We start from the raw sequence: 17888 nt of genomic DNA on the forward strand, positions 1-17888 counted from the left end.
TAAGTTGCCCAGCTATAGGAACACCAAGATGCTGAATGATTTGTCACACTGGTTTGTGAAACTATAAAGATGTACAATAAAAGCCTTGTGTTGAGAAAATAAATAAATAAAAAGGAAAGGTGGAATTAAAATCACAGAGGTTGCAAGTCTGAAATTTCTCATAGGCCAATCTAGAGTATTTGCAGTTTGATAACCAAGGGGCTTTGTTTTGAACCATCCTATAGAGATAGGAAAAGACCTTGTTTGAATGTATAGAAGGTAATAAGAAGTAACCCAAACACTGAAACACTAGAAATTAATCTATAGCTTCCAGCAGAGCAAAGGTTCTCCCTACATCTCCCTAAATTCCTGGTCAGAGGAAATATATTACCTATTAAATTTTAACTAAAGACCTAAAATTCAAATATGTTTTGATTTTAAAATTATACTGTGTTGGCCAGAAAGCAACAAGCTAAGAATTAAGATGAAAATATGTCCCAAGCCAAGAAGCAAACGATAAAAGCAAATATAAAGCTGCTCAAAGAAATCAGAGTCAACTCCATTCTTATAGGATTCCCAAGGATAACTTTTTGTTTAAGGTTAGGTCAGTTGCCCTAACCGGTTTGGCTCAGTGGATAGAGCGTCGGCCTGCGGACTCAAGGGTCCCAGGTTCGATTCCGGTCAAGAGCATGTACCTTGGTTGCAGGCACATACCCAGTAGGGAGTGTGCAGGAAGCAGCTGATCAATGTTTCTCTCTCATTGATGTTTCTAACTCTCTATCCCTCTCCCTTCCTCTCTGTAAAAAACTCAATAAAATATATTTAAAAAAAAAAAGATTAGGTCAGGGATTTCTGCTTCCAGGAATGGTGAACTGTGCTAACCAGACTAATCCTCTGGCTAAGGGCCAATGAAAAGCGGTATAGCTCAGCTTTGGAAAGAGCCTGAATGCCCATCAGCAGATGAGTGGATATAGAAGCTGTAGTGGCTCTAGCTGTTTGGCTCAGTGGATAATAGAGCATCAGCCCTTGGTTTGAAGGGTCCTGACTTTGTTTCTGGTCAAGGGCATGTACAGGTTGTAGCTTGATCCCCAGTCCTGGTCAAGGCACATGCAGGAGGCAACCAGTTAATCCTCACATCAATGTTTCTCTCTGTCTCTCCTTCTCCTTTCCACTCTCTCTAAAAATCAGTGGAAAAATATCCTCAGGTAAGGATTAACAAAACAAAAAAGCTGTGGCACATATACACAATGGAATACTACACAACTGTAAAAAAGAAAGAACTCTTACCATTTGCAACAGCATGGACGAACCTGGAAATTATGCTAAGTGAAATAAGCTAGTCAGAGAAAGATAAATGTCACATGATCTCACTCATATGTGAACTCGGATGAACAAAACAGATTCAGAGACATTGAAGCATGGAACACGCTGACAAATTTCAGTGCAATTATGGTCTCTGTGGCTTTTTGTGAGCCTTCATGGCTATTCATATGAATAGTTAATTGCTGTTTTATTTGGAAAAGTAACAGCATGCATAGAGGGAAGGCAGGAGTGGGTGTTTGGGTGGGGAGTGCCTAATGGAGGAACTTATATGCATATATTAGTATGCATAGCCCATGGACACACACAATAGTGTGGCGAAAGCCTGGGAGGGGCGGGTGTGGGGTGGAGAGAGTCAATGGGAAAAACAAACAAAGGGGACATCTGTAATACTTTCAACAATTAAGGCAAATTTTTAAGAAGTGGGATAAATATAGATCTAGACCTAGACCTAGAGTGATATTGTTATAGACATCTACATGAAGGCATAGAAAAAATACCAAGAAAGTGAAGAAATACTTGATCAAGATTTTGGAGAGGCCAGTGACTCAGGGACATGAGCAGCACTTGGGTCTGCTTTTACTCTGGAGATACTTGTCTATTTTGAAGGGGACTGATAATCTGAAAAGTTGGGGAACAATTTTGATAACTTCATATTTGAGGGGTTAGATGCTAAAGTCAAGGAGCGGCCAAGTGGTTTGGCTAATGAACATGCTTTCTGTGAACTGAGACAGAATTATTCTCTAGGAATAAGGGGGAAGCAGAAGTAGAAATGATCTAACAGAGACTCAAGCTCAGCATCACTTCATCTCAGTTCTGAATTGGATTGTAATTCTCTCAGAATGATTCTCCCCAGGCACTTGGAAAATGCAAAGCAAATTCTCTGTGGATGAAAATAAAATTGTCTGGGCCCAAAATTATTTCTACAACTTTTATACACAATATCCACCACTCAATCAAAACTAACCAGACATATCAGGAAACAAGACAATGTGATTCTAAACCATAACAACAATAGATAATTGAAACAGAACCACAGGGGATCCAGATAATGGAGTTGTCAGAAAAAAACATTAAAGTAATCATGTTTAATACACACAATAAAATATGAGAAACATTGAGATTTTCAACAGATAATTGGAAAGTACAAGAACCAAAGAGAAATTCTATAACTGAGAAGTACAATAATCAAAATTAAGAAAAGGAAGAACATTATATATTTAATGTGAACCCTTGAGCCTGCCTCTAACATGTGCCTTCTCAAACTGGAAAATGTTTTGAGGTTATGGTATATTCTATTTTTCTTTTTATGCTTGTAATGTTTTGCGAGTGGACCCATTATTTTACTCTTATTATTTTAAAAGTATAATGCAATGGTATCATTTGCAATATACCTTATATAGATTGAGCAACATCATGTATGTGCGTATATATATATATGTGTGTGTGTATATATATATATATACACACACACACACACACACACCTATTTTATATATTTTTTCTTTACCTAATATTTACCAGTTTTTCTCATCATTTGATTGTGTCTTTGGGCATCAAAAAGGAGTTTTAATTAGGAGTTTTAAAACTGCATTAATCCTTCATAAGCATTTTAGTAAAATCTGAAGTTAAAGTAGTAACTGATTCAATCTGCATCTTAAATTTTAATGTCATCACTTGACATATTTTTTGATAACTCATTTTATCATTCAAATTTTAAAGACTGTTTTCTCTTCTTTCTGCCAGTAATTCATTACCACATACGAACTTTTCAGTGATGAACAAGAAAATATCCCTCCCCTCCTAGAACATACATATTAAGGAGAGAGTGATTAAGTAAATACGCTATTAAAACTCAGTATACCGTAATAGTTTTAGGTTAGAAATAAATGCAAGATGGAAGGCTATTATCTCACCTAAAAAAGATTAAAATAATTTGGGTAGGATTTTTGAAAGATATTTTTCACATATTGGCTAAGTAACACATATTGAGTACATGTCATATTCCAGGTCTATCTGGACATCTTGAGCCCTAGTAAATGTATTTATACAGCTTCATTCTATATTTGAATTACATCCCTAGATTTGTTTCCTAGTATCTTCTAGGGTAAATGTTAATTAAAATAATTTTTGTTTCTTTTAATTGTTAATTTTACATTGATGCCATTAAACATTTACTAGTACATTTAAAAAAAGAAAGAAGTGCAAGATGGGAACTCTCCAATCTATAAGGAATGCAAAAGTTTTCTTGAAGGAGTTGCATTTACCCTAAACATGAAGGATCAGTATGTGATGACTAAGGAGGAATAGCATTTCAAGTGGAAGTTATTAAAATCCATAAAAAATACTGCATCTATGGAACAATAATTTAAAGGCATTGGGAAAGTGCTGATATTTTGGGTGAGAGAGCCAAATCTGGCTATGACCATGAAGGGTATTATCCTCATTTTAAATACTTCTACTGCTAGAGACATAGAACTATTCAAGACTTTTAAGGATGAGAAAATACTATAAATACTTTGTTTTTTAAAAAAATCCAATCTGGCTACATTATGGTAAAAATACTCTTTTAGTCTAGTCTAGAAGCTACAATACTTATGCAGTAATCCAGAGAAACTTTTATAGGGCTCAAAGATACCATGAATGGGAATCAAGAGGAAAACATGTCTTCAAGTAACACAAGATCTAGACCTGTCCTATCCAAGATGTTGGCTACCATTCATATGTGGTTATTTGAACATTTTAAGTGTGACTAGTCGAAATTAAGATTACTGTTAAGTGTAATTTATGCACTGATTTCACAGATGTGGTATGAGAAAATAGAAAATATCTCAATAATATTTAATATGGATCACATATTGAAATATTTAGAGCATGTTAGTTGGATATATTAAAAGATATTTCAACTGTTTCTTTTTACTTTTTAATGTGCCTACTAAAATTTTTAAATAAAAAATAGGTAATATAGACAAAACCTGGAAATTGTTTGAACATACAAAAGAGTGAGAAAGATATCATAAGAATGAACCCTGGATCTTGGCCTGCACAATGTGCAGAGACAAGGATTTTTTATTTTTTTGAAAGGCTCAATTTCAGTGACTTTGAATTTGAAATATCAGTGTGTTTTTTACATGAAGTTAAAAAGAAAACAGAAGAATTTATGATTTTGGACTTGAGAGATTTTTACAAGGAATTCAAAATTGGGTTTAATTAGCTTATAGATAAAATGAAAATCATTGTAGTAGATAAGAACACCTCAAATACTGATTTCAAATCATGGTCAAAGACTAAATTTGTTGATAATGACTAATTTAGAGGAATCAAAACTTTAATTTTAAGAAATGAAATAAAGTAGCACAGATTACAAAATATCAGTTAGCAGTGCATATAGTTCAAGTAAATATTTCAAAAATCTTTGGTTTCAAATATATGTAAACACATATATGAATGCTTGGCTGCAATGTAAAATTTACTTTTTACTATGGGCCATAGTCAAAAACTTTTTAAGCCATTGACCCAAAATAATGAGAGGAAGAATTTGATCTCTGATTAGAAAAACTAAAATTGCTGTAGTAGGAGAGGACCCAGTGATAGTGTTGGAGAAGAAATAGGTGGAGGGAGAAAATACATAATCATGGAGAATGTGACCAACACTGTGACCCATTGCTGAGTGCTGGAGTAAGAAACACCCCCAAAATGTTGGTTATAAGAGTAAGCAGTCAGTACTGTCTCCAATGTCCTTCTTTTTATTCAGTGGAGACAGAAACCTATGAGTCATATTGATAAACTTGACTTACTTCCACTTCATCAAATCCCACTGATTTAACTTCCAAATATGTTGAGGATTTTTTTAAATATACATTTTATTGATTTTTCACAGAGAGGAAGGGAGAGGACAGAGAATTAGAAACATCGATGAGAGAGAAACATTGATCAGCTGCCTCCTGCACAATCCCCACCAGGAATGTGCCCACAACCAAGGCACATGGACCCTTCAGTCCACAGGCTGACGCTCTATCCACTGAGCCAAACCAGTTAGGGCTGTTAAGGATTTTTTCCCCACTTTCCCCCATTGTACTACCAAGTATCCTATTTCCAGCAACTTCCAATATTGGTGTAATGCCATCTTTATATATGTTTTTATTGATTTTAGAGAGAGAGGAAGGAAGAGGGAGAGAGATATAGAAACATCGATGTTGACAGATTGGCTGCCTCTTGCATGTCCGCTGCTGAGGATCAAGACAACAATCTGGGCATGTGCTAAGACTGGAAATTGAACCAATGATCTCTTGGTGCTTGGGGTCAATGCTCAACCACTGAGCAACACTGGCCAGGCAGTGGCCTCTTAATTGTTTTCCTTGTGTGTACTTTTATATCCCTTTAGGCTCTATCCATGCAGCATTCAAAATAATCCTTTCAAATAAAAATACATGTCTTATTCACTCACCACTCCCAGGTTGATCCAGTGAAATAATTTTGATATGTTACTTAATCAGTAACTTTTGCACTTGTAAATTATCTGCATGGTTTTGATTATTCTAAGTATTTTAATTACACAAAATTATGCAAATAACCCTCTAAAGATATTTATATACTACTTTTTGCTTATCATTATGCACTGGTAACTTATTCCATGTTAGTTACATATTTTCTAAAGGCAAGGGTTTTAATAGTCTTATAACATTATAGCATATGCATATATCTTTATTCAATTATTACACTATTAAGTCACCCTTAAGTTGTTTCCAATTAATCAACATTTGTAAAAATGCTTATACATATATGCTTTTATTATATCTGATTGTATATTTAGGAGAAATTCATAGAAGTTATAAATATAAAGATTATTTAGGATAGAACTATAGAAATTATTATATATCCACATAAATAATTTCTATATAGAAAAAATATTTTTATTTAAAAATATTTATAAGTTCTTTCTTAAAAAATTGTGCCTTAAATATTTGAATTTTCCAATAAATCCATCTGGGCATGCTGCTTTCTGATTTGGAAGGTTACTAATTATTGATTCAATATCTTTAGTAGATATATAAGCCTATTCATATCCTCTGTTTCTTTTTGTATGAGTTTTGGCAGGTTTGTTTTCTAAGGAATTGGTCATTTTATCTAGGTTTTCAAATTTGTGTGCATAGAGCTATCAATAGTATCCCTTTATTATTTTTTTTTAATTTCCACGGGAATTGTAGTTATGTGTTCTCTTTAATATCTAATCTTACTAATTTGTGTCCTCTATTTTTTAAATTTATTTTGTTGATCTTTTCAAAGAACCAGCTTTTGGTTTTGTTGATTTTCTCTATTGATTTTCTGTTTTTAATATAATAGAGTTATGGTCTAATTCTTATTATTTCTTTTATTCTGCTCACTTTTATTTAATTTATCTTTCCTTTTTGAGTTTTCTAAGGTGAAAACTTAAATTATTGATTTTACCTCTTTTCTAATATATGCACTCAATGCTATAAATTTCCCTGTACATCCACAAATTTAGATAAGTTGCATTTTCATTTTTATTTAGTGCAAATATTTTAAAATTTCTCTTGAGATTTCTTCTTTGACCCACAAGTTATTTAGAAATGTGTTATTTAATCATCATGTATATTGGGATTTTTAATTTATCTTCCTGTTACTAATTTATAGTTTAATTTCACTGTGGTCTAAGGGCAGTGTTTATGCTATTTCTATACCTTTAAATTTGTAAAGGCATGTTTTTGGGGCCAAAATGTGCTCTATCTTGGTGAAGGTTCCATGTTAGCTTGAGAAGAATGTGTATTTTGCTGTTGTTGGATGTAACAGTGTATAAAGGTCATTTACAGGGTTTAGGCAAAAGTAGATTTATAGTCATGAGTATGTGAATAGAGTTCATTCCTGTATTAGTTATTATTGTAATATTTTATACAAACAAGAGTAAACCTACTTTTGCACCACCCTATATATTCAGCTGATTGATGGTGGTGTTGAGCTCAACTGTGCTCTTACTGATTTTTTCACCTGCTGCATCTGTTCATTTTTGATACAGAGGTATTGAAGCTCCCAACAACGATAGTGGACTCATCTATTTCTCTTTGTAATTCTATCAGTTTTTGCTTCACATAACTTGATGCTCAGCTGTTAGGTGTATACACATTAAGAATTATAATAACTTGTTGGGAAAATGACCCCTTTATTATTTTACAACGCCCCTTTTCTCCCTGATGTCTTTCCTTACTTGGAAGTCTGTTCTGTCTAAAATTAATATAACTACTCCTGTTTTGTTTTTTTTTTTGTTTTTTTTTCAGTTAGATTTAGCATGGTATATTTTTATCTATTCATTTACTTTTTTAAAAAAAATTTCTTTATTGGTTATTACATATATGTCCTTCATTTACTTTTAATCTATATGTGTTTTTAAATTTAAATTGGATTTCTTGTAAACAATATACAGTTAGGTTGTGTTTTTGATCCACTCTGACAATGTCTTCTGGTGGGTGCATTTAGGCCATTGATATTCAGTGTGATTGTTGACATAGTTGGATATGTCTCATATTCATTACTGGTATCTGTTTGTTGCTCATGTTCTTTGTCACTATTTTTTGTCTTCCACCCCTTTTCTGCAATTTGTAGTCTTATTTACGAGTAAGCATTTTAAATGATTATATATTTCTCCTTTCTTAGCATAATCAGTTTTACCTTTTTTTAGTGGTTACCTTAGAATTTGGAGTAAATATTTACTCAAGTTCACTCCTTTTAAAAATTGTTTTATCCTCATCCAAGAATAGTTTATTGATTTTAGAGAGAGAGACATCAATGTCAAAGAGAAACATTGATTGGTTGCCTCTCAGATATGCTCTGACCAAGGATCAAAACTGCAACCTAGATATGTGCCCTGACTAGGAATCAAAGCCTCAACCTTTTGGTATACAGAACAGAGCTCCAACCAACTGAGCCACCTGACCAGCACTCACATCCACTCTTGAATAACATTATATCACTTTTTGGCAGTGTGAGTACCTTACAATAACAAAATAATTCTAATTCTTTCTCTTATGGTATATCTTGTGTTATTGGGTCATTTATTTCACTTATCTATGAGCATGCATTAGGATATATATGATAGATACATAAGCATACATAATTAAAAATGTTGCCGGTATTCTTTTGAAGAAAAATAACTGTTACCTGGTGAATCAATTGAGAATAAGAAAAAGAAAAGTTTTATTTTACCTTTACTTATTCCTTCTTCAATGCTCTTTCTTGTGAAGATTTAAGTTTCTGATCTATATCATTTTCCTTATCTCTGAAGAACATCTTGCAAATCAGGTCTACTGGCAACAAAGTCTCTGAAATTTTGCTTGTTCTACAAAGTCTCTATTTCTTCTTCAGTTTTCAAGGATAATTTCAGTGTACCGAATTCCAAGTTGGTATTTTTTGTGCTTGTTTTGTTTCTCTCAACACTAAATATTTAACCCTACTGTCTTCTTGCCTGCAAGATTTCTGAGGAGAAATCATCTGTAATTGGTATTTTTGCTCCTCTAAAGGTAAGGAATCCTTTTATTCCCTTAATAGGAAAGCTTTCTTCAGGATTTTTCCTTTGTATTTGGTTTTCTATAGTTTAAAGATGAGCTGCCTAAGTATAGCGTTTTCGTAATTTATCTCTGATCTTCCTAGGTCTGTGGTTTAGTGTCTGACACTAATTTGGAGGAAATTTTCAGTCATTATTTCTTCAAATATTTCTTCTAATTCGTTCTCTCTTTCATATCCTTCTGGAATTCCAATTACATGTCTGTTACACATATAGTTGTCTCGTGGTCCTTGGATATTCTGTTCTCTTGTGTTCAGTCTTTGTTCTCTTTCCTTTTTTGGTTTTAAGGATTCTGATGATATGACAGCTGGCTCAGAGGTTCTTTCCTCAGGTATGTCCAGTCTACTAATAAGTTCATCAAAGGCATTTTAACTTTTGTTACAGTGTTGCTGTTTTTAATCTCTAGCACTTCTTTTTGGTTCTTTCTTGGGATTTCTATCTTGCTTACATTGTCCATCTGTGCTTACATGATGTCTATTTTACCTATGAGAGCCCTTAGCATACTAATTACAATAGTTTAAAATTCCTGGGATGATAATTCCCAAACCCCTGCCTTGTCTGGTTCTGATGCTCACTCTTTGTTTTCAAATTGTGTTTTTGCCTTTAGTATTTCTTGATCGTCAGACGTGCTTTAGATAGGCTTTTCCTAATATGGTAGTAAGATGTGAGGGGAAGTAAAGTATTCTTTAGGGCTATGATATAGTCTCCGTCTTTTAGCTGGCCTAGGTCGGTGACTTTTAAATTTCACAGGTGCTTCTTAGATTTTTCTGAGGGATAAGATAGAGCTGGTTGAAACTGAACTCCCCACCCCCACCCCACCCCTGTTCACTTAGCTTTGGCAATGTCCCAGCATATTAGGCTCCGCTTCACTAGCTTGTCCTGAGAAAAGGCCTTGTTAAGAAGAATGGTGCTACGGGATATTTAAAGATGGTTTCTTTTTCGGTTCTCCCGCCAGAAGCACAGAAGATTGTTCTCTGATATATACCGTGAGAAGATAGTTGAGCTGCTGGAGGCAAATCTCCTAATATTGAGGGGGCCCCTATGACTGGGACACCTGGAGTGTTTAACTCCCAGAGTTGTGGACCCTGAGCCTCCAGCAATTTGTAAATTACAGTTCAGATTTTCTTACTCCAGCACTGGTCTCCAGTGCTATTTTCCTCCCTGTGTTTGCCTCTGTCTTTCCAGTCACAGCAGTTTGCCCAGTGTCCTTGGCTGTCTTACGGATGTCAGAAGAACTGTTGATATTTTAGTCTATTCAGATTTTTATTTGTTGTTAGGATAGAGTGGCAACTTTCAACCTCCTGATATGTGGAACTGGGCTGCCTTTTAATTTTTAAACAAAATTAGCATATTGCATTTGTTGAGCTTCCCAAGCCTAAAAGAAAAATTTTTAAAAATCTGTAAATTTTCCTTCTTTCAGCAACTAGATATAAAACTATTCTCTATGCATTCACTGCCAAACTATGGCGTGAGTCAACTACATTTAGTTCACTCCCCATTACTCAATGCAATCTGCTATCTACCCCATCACATCATTGAAACAACATTTGTTAAGATAACCAATGACCTCCTAATTGCCATTATCAGTGGCATATTTTAAGCATTCATCTTATTTAACCTTTCCAACTCATGAGATAATGCTCCCTTTCTCTTCTTTAAATTCTCCTCTTACTTGCTGCTAATCGACAATTTTCCCCAGGGTTTCATATTTAAGGTATCCATTTTCACCTAGACCTTTACTTGAAAGCCACACTATCTTTAAAAGTCTACACAATCCCCAACCATCTGTATGATAACCTGCTGTCATCCCTCACTCTTGCACCTGCTCCTTCTTTGATACCCTCCTGTATGTAATGGCAAAATTTATCAGGATCTGCCTCGTTTCTTTGCCCTTACCAGTCCTCTGCTGTTAGAACTGGGCCCGTTTCCTCCCTCTTGCAGATTCTGCCATAGGACTCTTTGTAAACTAACTTTAATTAAGGAAAGGGAGTATCAATAGTCCCGGAAACATATTTAGGAAGTTCAGAACAAGTTACTCTCTCAAATCTGGGATCCAGTGGTATAGTCATCCCTTAGCCTGAGGTTCTCTGTTAAACCCTCTGTGTTGATCTTGTCCATAGAATTGGACATTTATCTTTGTCTGTCTCCCTATGTTTTTCCAGGACCCTTTCCAAGTTTTTCCCACTCTACTCCTCCATTTCCATTCCCTTCTTCATGAAAACTTCCTAAGTTATAAATTTTGCCATATTATTCATATTTAAAAATTTATATTATTCTCTATTGCTTATTGTCAATGTGTGATTAAGATACTTAATAATGTAGTTGCAGATGGGTTGTTCAGTTACCTAGGTTGCAGTTTAATCCCCGGTCAGGGCATGCATAGGAGGCAATAGTTTCTCTCTCACATTGATGTCTCGCTTTCCCTTTCTGGGAACCCGATATTATTAAAAAGTTGTTCCCCTGGCAAAATTTTTATATGGTATGTAGAGTTGGTGTATTATCAACACTTTAATAACAAATGCATTTAAAGCTGTAGTTATCTATGTAAGTCCTAGGAATAGCCTCTCATTTATGATCTTGCAGATCATATGGCAGCCTTATGTTGGACATTCCCTGGTAAATAGACTTTGGGTGGAAATGCCATTGGCCCAGTGGCCAGCAAGTTCAAACAGACAGGTAAGCACTTATGTTTAAAAAATATAGTAAGTGCAGGTATAAAAATATATAGTAATTCCATGACTAGATATAGAATTGACATTAGGAGGTCAGAGAACCAGGGAGGAGCCTGAGGCAGCTAGTACAGGTAACATAACTCTAGCCATCGAGAGAGGAGAAGGCACTGATCATGGGAAATGGGTAAAACTTGCCAAGGCAAGGCTGGATATTACCTACAAATTAAAATAGGAAGCACAACAGAGACCTAATTAGTTGGGGAAAGCACAGTTATAACAGTAAAGAAGCAGAATTTGATGAAACTCTGTGGGCTAGGGCTTGTGACTCAATTTAACCTTTACAAATCACCATGGCCACGGGATAAGGAAGAAATCTAATGAGAACTGCTAAAGTTGTTTTCATGGGAGATTAATGGTTGGGGCCTAATATACAAAAGTAGGCTTGTTGTAGACAATACTTTTCCCTGGAAGAATCCCAACTTATTGGCAAATAATAAAATCTCTTTTAGTGTGTAAAATATAAAAGTTTATAACACAAAGCTTTTCATCAAATAAGCCTTCAACAAGGTGAATCTAATCATGGATTCATTAAGTCCTAAATTCTATGTTATTGAAGTAAACATATAATATGCACTTACAGCACCTTTTTAGAAATAAAATTTACATGAGTATTTTTCTCTCAAAATTGTAAAGCTATCTCCTAGAAGTTCTCACTTTATAATAATTGCTTGCTATGTGCTTATCATTGCCAAACAATAGACTATTGAGTTTGATCATGTCTAAATAAACATGACAAGTATTCTAGAAGAGTTAACTCAGAGGCTGTCTGAGGCAGAAGGGGAACTGTTTAATGGAAAGAAATGTTATTGTACATTTAACAGAGCTATATATGTTATCTTTTCCAGGGACAGGAATCAAATCTTCCTCAATGACTAAAATGTTAACATATGGACTTTATCTTCTATAACATCCATTGGTGATTCCTTACCTACAATGGAATATTCCAACTTCTCATGGATAATCAAGTGCTGGCTACAGCTGGTTAGAGTATATTTAAACTTTAAAAAATCACATGGATATGTAAATAATGTGTTTTGGGCCTCCAAATATAACATGGATAGATATTTCAATAATATACTATCTGCCCAGCTGGCATGGCTGAGTGGTTAAGCATTGACCTATGAAAAGGAGGTCACAATTTGATTCCCAGTTAGGGTGCATGACCAGGTTGCAGGCTCGATCCCCAGTGTGGGGTGTGCAGGAGGCAGCCAATCAATGATTCTCTCTCATCATTCATGTTATTATATCTCTCCCTCCTTTCCTTTTGGAAATCAATAAAAATATATTTAAAAATAATATACTATCCTTTTATATTTTAAAGTTATGGACAGCTAGAAATGGTTAGCTATGTATATATCTAAAAGCCAAGTGACTGGACCGCTGGAACGTCTGGAACAACTGGAACGACTGATTGCAATGACACGCACTGCGGCTGGCCAACCAGCTCGATAGGGGTGCAGCCCCTCCCCCCTGGCTGGCCCTGGCCAGATTGGGGGTGGGGCCAGCTGGCCAACTGCCCATGGCACCTCCCTCTGGCCACCCCCAATTGGTTCCCCTACCTTGATCAGGGGCAGGGCTGGCTGGCCAACCACCCATAGCCCCTTCCCCCCAAGCCAGGCCCAATTGGCCCCCATTGGGGGGAGAGCCGGCGGGATCGCATCTGCGCACAAATTTGTGCACCAGGCCTCTATTATACTTATATTTATTGACAGTAAGCCAATGATTTTGAAAACTCCTAGGCTGATGTACACATATACCATGTAGAGACAACTATATTAGGAGAAATGTGATTTTTCACTAGATAAAAACTTCAATCTATGATATTTATTCTACACTTCCAGCATAAAAAAAAAAGCACACTTAAGGAAAATATGTGACAAATAGCAAAAGAGTTTGAAGATACAGAATTCTACATGCAGCACTTTCAAAATTTCCTCTCTAAGCTTTCTTAATCTTTAAAAACTAAAGTTCTATTGCCCAAGAAAGACAGTTGTTCAAAATTCAAAACCCAAAGAAAAACATTTCTGTAGAAAAAAATTGCTTCTAGATTGCTTTAGAATGAATATATGCAATCAAATGCTTTTCATCAACTAAAATCAAGCTCAGAAAAGCCCATACATATTTCAGTTGACCAGTCTTTTATTATCTTGACAATCATAAAATATTTCATTTCACTCATTAATTAATGGTTGTAAACATCAGAATACTGAAAATTATTGATAAAGCAACCTGTCTCAGGCTCTGTCTTTCTTAATGTCCAGGCTTAATATATGTTATAAGTATTTGCAATCCTTATTACAACCGGCTTTTTAAATAGCACTTTTTAATACACACAGCACTTTCACCTATATTATTTTATTTAACTTATATATAATTACAAATTTTTAACTAAAATATAATCTTATTTTAGTGCAATCATTCTAGTTCTGGCTTTAGAAGGTTTCCAAGGGAAGGACTTATACTCAGCATTAGTCTAATTTCACGGTTACTTTTTAAAGAGCTACCAGAAGAGAGAAAGTCATAAACAATTACAGGGAAACTAGGCAAGCATGGACTATGTTACAATGAATTCTTCATTACTTGCCTACAAGTCATTCTGCCAAATGTGGACAGCCAAAGATATGGACAAATACTAGTAGACCTTGATATCCAACCTGCTGTAAAATTGCTTCACAACTGATGGAGTGGTGGGGAACATCCAGTCTGCGGGCCATATAAGGCCCACAGAATCATTTGGTCTGGCCCGGCAAGGCATTAGGGGTGAGTTAATTAAATTTTGACCAACTACAGCCATAATTTTGTATGGCCAGAGAAATGATGTTATAAATATCCAAATGGCCCTTAGCAGAAAGGTTAGAGTGTTGAACGTTTTAAAAACCAGTTTGGAATATTAAATGAATGCTATTCACTGGTGAAAAGTAACAAAGAAAATGGCTATAGGAAGACAACCTGGATGCCTTTCTTCTTTAAGCACACCAGCTGTTAGTGCCCGTGGCTCTCAACCAATTCACTTTCTCAGGTTCCTCACTTCTTGTGTCCAACTTACAGAGAAGCAATCTGATAGGATTAAAATACACACATGTGCACACAAATGTCGTTTAGTGTACAAATCATAGAGCAATTCAAAATATCTAGTTGTTGGCTGAGGAAGAACAAAACACACTACTATTTCCTGTATAGTTAGAGGTAACTTTGTAGAAAATTAGTAATCATCAGTTAATAAAATAATGCAAATAGTAGTTAGAGATGTAATCATCCAGTGTCTCCTCTATGGCATATACATTCTTCAGCTGGGTGCTCTTTTGGTCTGAGTGATGAGAAATCAATAATTCTGATCTGCTTAGAGCAGAGAACAAACTCTTCTGTCCAATGCTTCTCAAAAATGCAAACATAAATCCACTTTTTTATTGGATTCAAGTAGAATTAATTTTCCTTCTACTATTTCTCATAGGGTGACTTCTCAGTATAGAGAAGACATTTTCATGGCCAGGATAATGTCTGGCAACATATTTTACTCATCCTTTTTAAAGCTAGTTTTCCAGGCTGAAAATGTAGTTTTGGAGGTTCTGGAAGGAGACACATGTGGGGAGGCTGCATAATATGGGTGGAGGTGAAATAATTAATATTTGAAAAATATGAAAAACAGTGTACAGATGTGTTTATTTTTTTTAATATGAGAACCAATCTGTTGTGCAAAGTATTGCATTAAAACCCTAAATCTATAATCGGGGTTTTTCCATTTTTTAGCCACTTTATTGTCAGTGAATTAATTTCAGAGAGGCTCTATCCCTATGAGTAACAAATCCTCAAAAGTAAGGGATTAGTTTTCAAATACTTTGGTTTTCTATTTGAATTTGAATTATTTCCACATATGTATGAATATACATGAAAGCATTTAGATTCAAATATTTATAGATCTACCTTTGAAATAAAATCCATTTCCTTAGTGTCTCAGATTTGAAGTGAATAGACATTATCACTGAAATATAGTCACATTCAGATCCAAAAAGGTATGCTATCTTCCTTGAAACAGAAGGCATTAAAACATCCAATTTCTGCCAGGCTTTTATGACTCAGTTGGTTGGCTATCGCCCCGTGCATTGCAGTGTTGCCAGGTTCATTCCCATTCAGGGCACATGCCTGCCTGGTGGGCTTGATCGCAGCCAATTAATGTGTTGCTCTCACATGGATGTTTCTCTCTCTCTCCCTATCCCTTCCTCTCTCTCTAAAAATCAATTTTTAGAAATCTTTAAAAACATCTAGTTCCTAACTCAGTAGTTTAGCAATGAGGGGGTTGAGAGAGGGGTGAGTGGACCTATAAGTTACATATTTTCATATTGCACATATATTGATTATGCAAAAACTAAGTTCAATCATTTCCTATGGTTGCTGTAACAAAGTACCATGAACTGTGTGGCTTAGAAGAACAGAAATTTATGCTCTCTTGGCTCCTGAGGCTGGAAGTCCAAATTAAAGTGCTGGCAGGGCAATGCTCTTTCTGAGGCTTTCGAGGAAGAGCTTTGCCTTGTCCTAGCTTCTCATGGTTGTAAGCAATTTTTGCTCTTCCTTGGCTTATAGCTGCATCACTCCAAACTCTGCCTCCATCTTCACAGGGGCATCTTCTTCGTGTGTCTGTCTGTCTCTGCTTCTTTCCCCCTTCTTATATGGATAGCAGAATTTATGTAAATGGAATTTATTACATATGCAATGACATGACTTCCACATAAGGAGTTTTTCTGAGGTTCCAAAAAGAATGTGACATTTTGATGGATAGTATTCACTATAACTCAGTATACTAAGCTATGTTTACCATTTTCTTACTCTCTTTCTTATGAAAAAGATCTTGAATTGAGGAATACATGATTAAATATAAAGAGACTGCTACTTTAAGTTACAGTAAGTATATTTTCCTAAAATTTATTGAAATATTTAATATTGAGACCTGGTTGGTTTGGCTCAGTAGGTAGAGCATCGACCTGCAGATTGAAGGGTCACAGGTTCAATTCTGGTCAAGGGCACATGCTGGGGTTGTGGGCTTGATCCCCAGTAGGGGGCATGCAGGAGGCAGTCTATCAATGATTCTCTCTCATCGTTGATGTTTCAATCTCTCTCCTCCTCCTTTCCATTTTGAAATCAATAAAAAAATATATTTAATATTGAGATGGTACCTTATTCAATATAGGCTGAACAGCATGTAAAATCACTGATATAAGTGGATAGAACCACTTACTATAATTGCCTTTGTGTGTTTGACAAAAGAGAAATATAATTTGGGCAAAAGGATGGATGAAGTATTAATGGGATTAATCAGTGCACTGATGTGAATAGTAACTGAAATAGAGCTGCCTTAAAGCATAAGCACTTAAAACCAGCTATTTGAAAATATCTCATTTTTAAGAATTTATGCAAAGTATTATTAAAAAATTCAGGCGTATGTCAATGTAACTACAATTACTCATTCATTATTTAAAACATGTTTATTAAGTATCAACTACATGTTTAGTTCCATGTAGATACTGTGCAGTACAGAGAGAATCACAAATATATTTTGTATTTCTAGTTCAAAACATTGAGGAAACTTGTATCTAAGAATCTCCAGTGAGAGTAACCTGAATTATGAAAAGATTATAATGCTCCAGAGTTCTTTGACTTAGATAGGGATTTTTAAGAATTGCATATAAAAACAAAAATAGGAAAAGTCAGTGGAAAACAGCATGCCATTCAATCTCACAACTTTTAATTATATATTTTAGTTCAAAAGCAGAACAATATATATAGACATCTAACAGTTTCATATTGAATCAGTATAAAATTTTAAAGTGAATTATACTGTGTTCTGCTGTCTTTCTTTCTTTGTGCCTAATATACTTGTCAGAACATTGAGATAAATTTCTCACTGTCATAATAACACACTTACTATTTAATTCTAATAGTTCTCACTGAGGGAATTTAGATTTTAGTAGTGCATTTGTATCGACTAAGTGGTCATATAATTTTTTAAAAGGTCAGCAGATTTTCTAATATTTTAGGCTATTTCTTTCAGTTAATGAAAACTTCTTGGAAGTTTATTGGTTATTTCAGGTGTTCAGGCTACTGTTTAGCATGCTTCCGCTTCAGTCCTTTGACCTGAAAGAATTAAGCATTTTGCTAATTTGATATATTTTAGAAAACTTTGAAGAGAATTGGATTTCAAATGATTGAACAAAATAGTAGTGAATTTTTTCTTCTTTCTACACAAATGAGGTGATGTCCATACAAATGACATCATGTTAAGTGATAGT

At 34.9% G+C, this 17888-nt stretch overlaps 1 pseudogene; it reads left to right on the forward strand.

Moving 5' to 3' along the window:
• Positions 1 to 9514, forward strand: part of LOC102764754 — a 20095-nt pseudogene extending 10581 nt beyond the window's left edge.
• The last annotated feature ends 8374 nt before the right edge of the window (positions 9515 to 17888 follow it).

Source organism: Myotis davidii, unplaced genomic scaffold (assembly GCF_000327345.1).
Source record: "Myotis davidii unplaced genomic scaffold, ASM32734v1 scaffold803, whole genome shotgun sequence".
NCBI lineage: Eukaryota > Metazoa > Chordata > Mammalia > Chiroptera > Vespertilionidae > Myotis > Myotis davidii.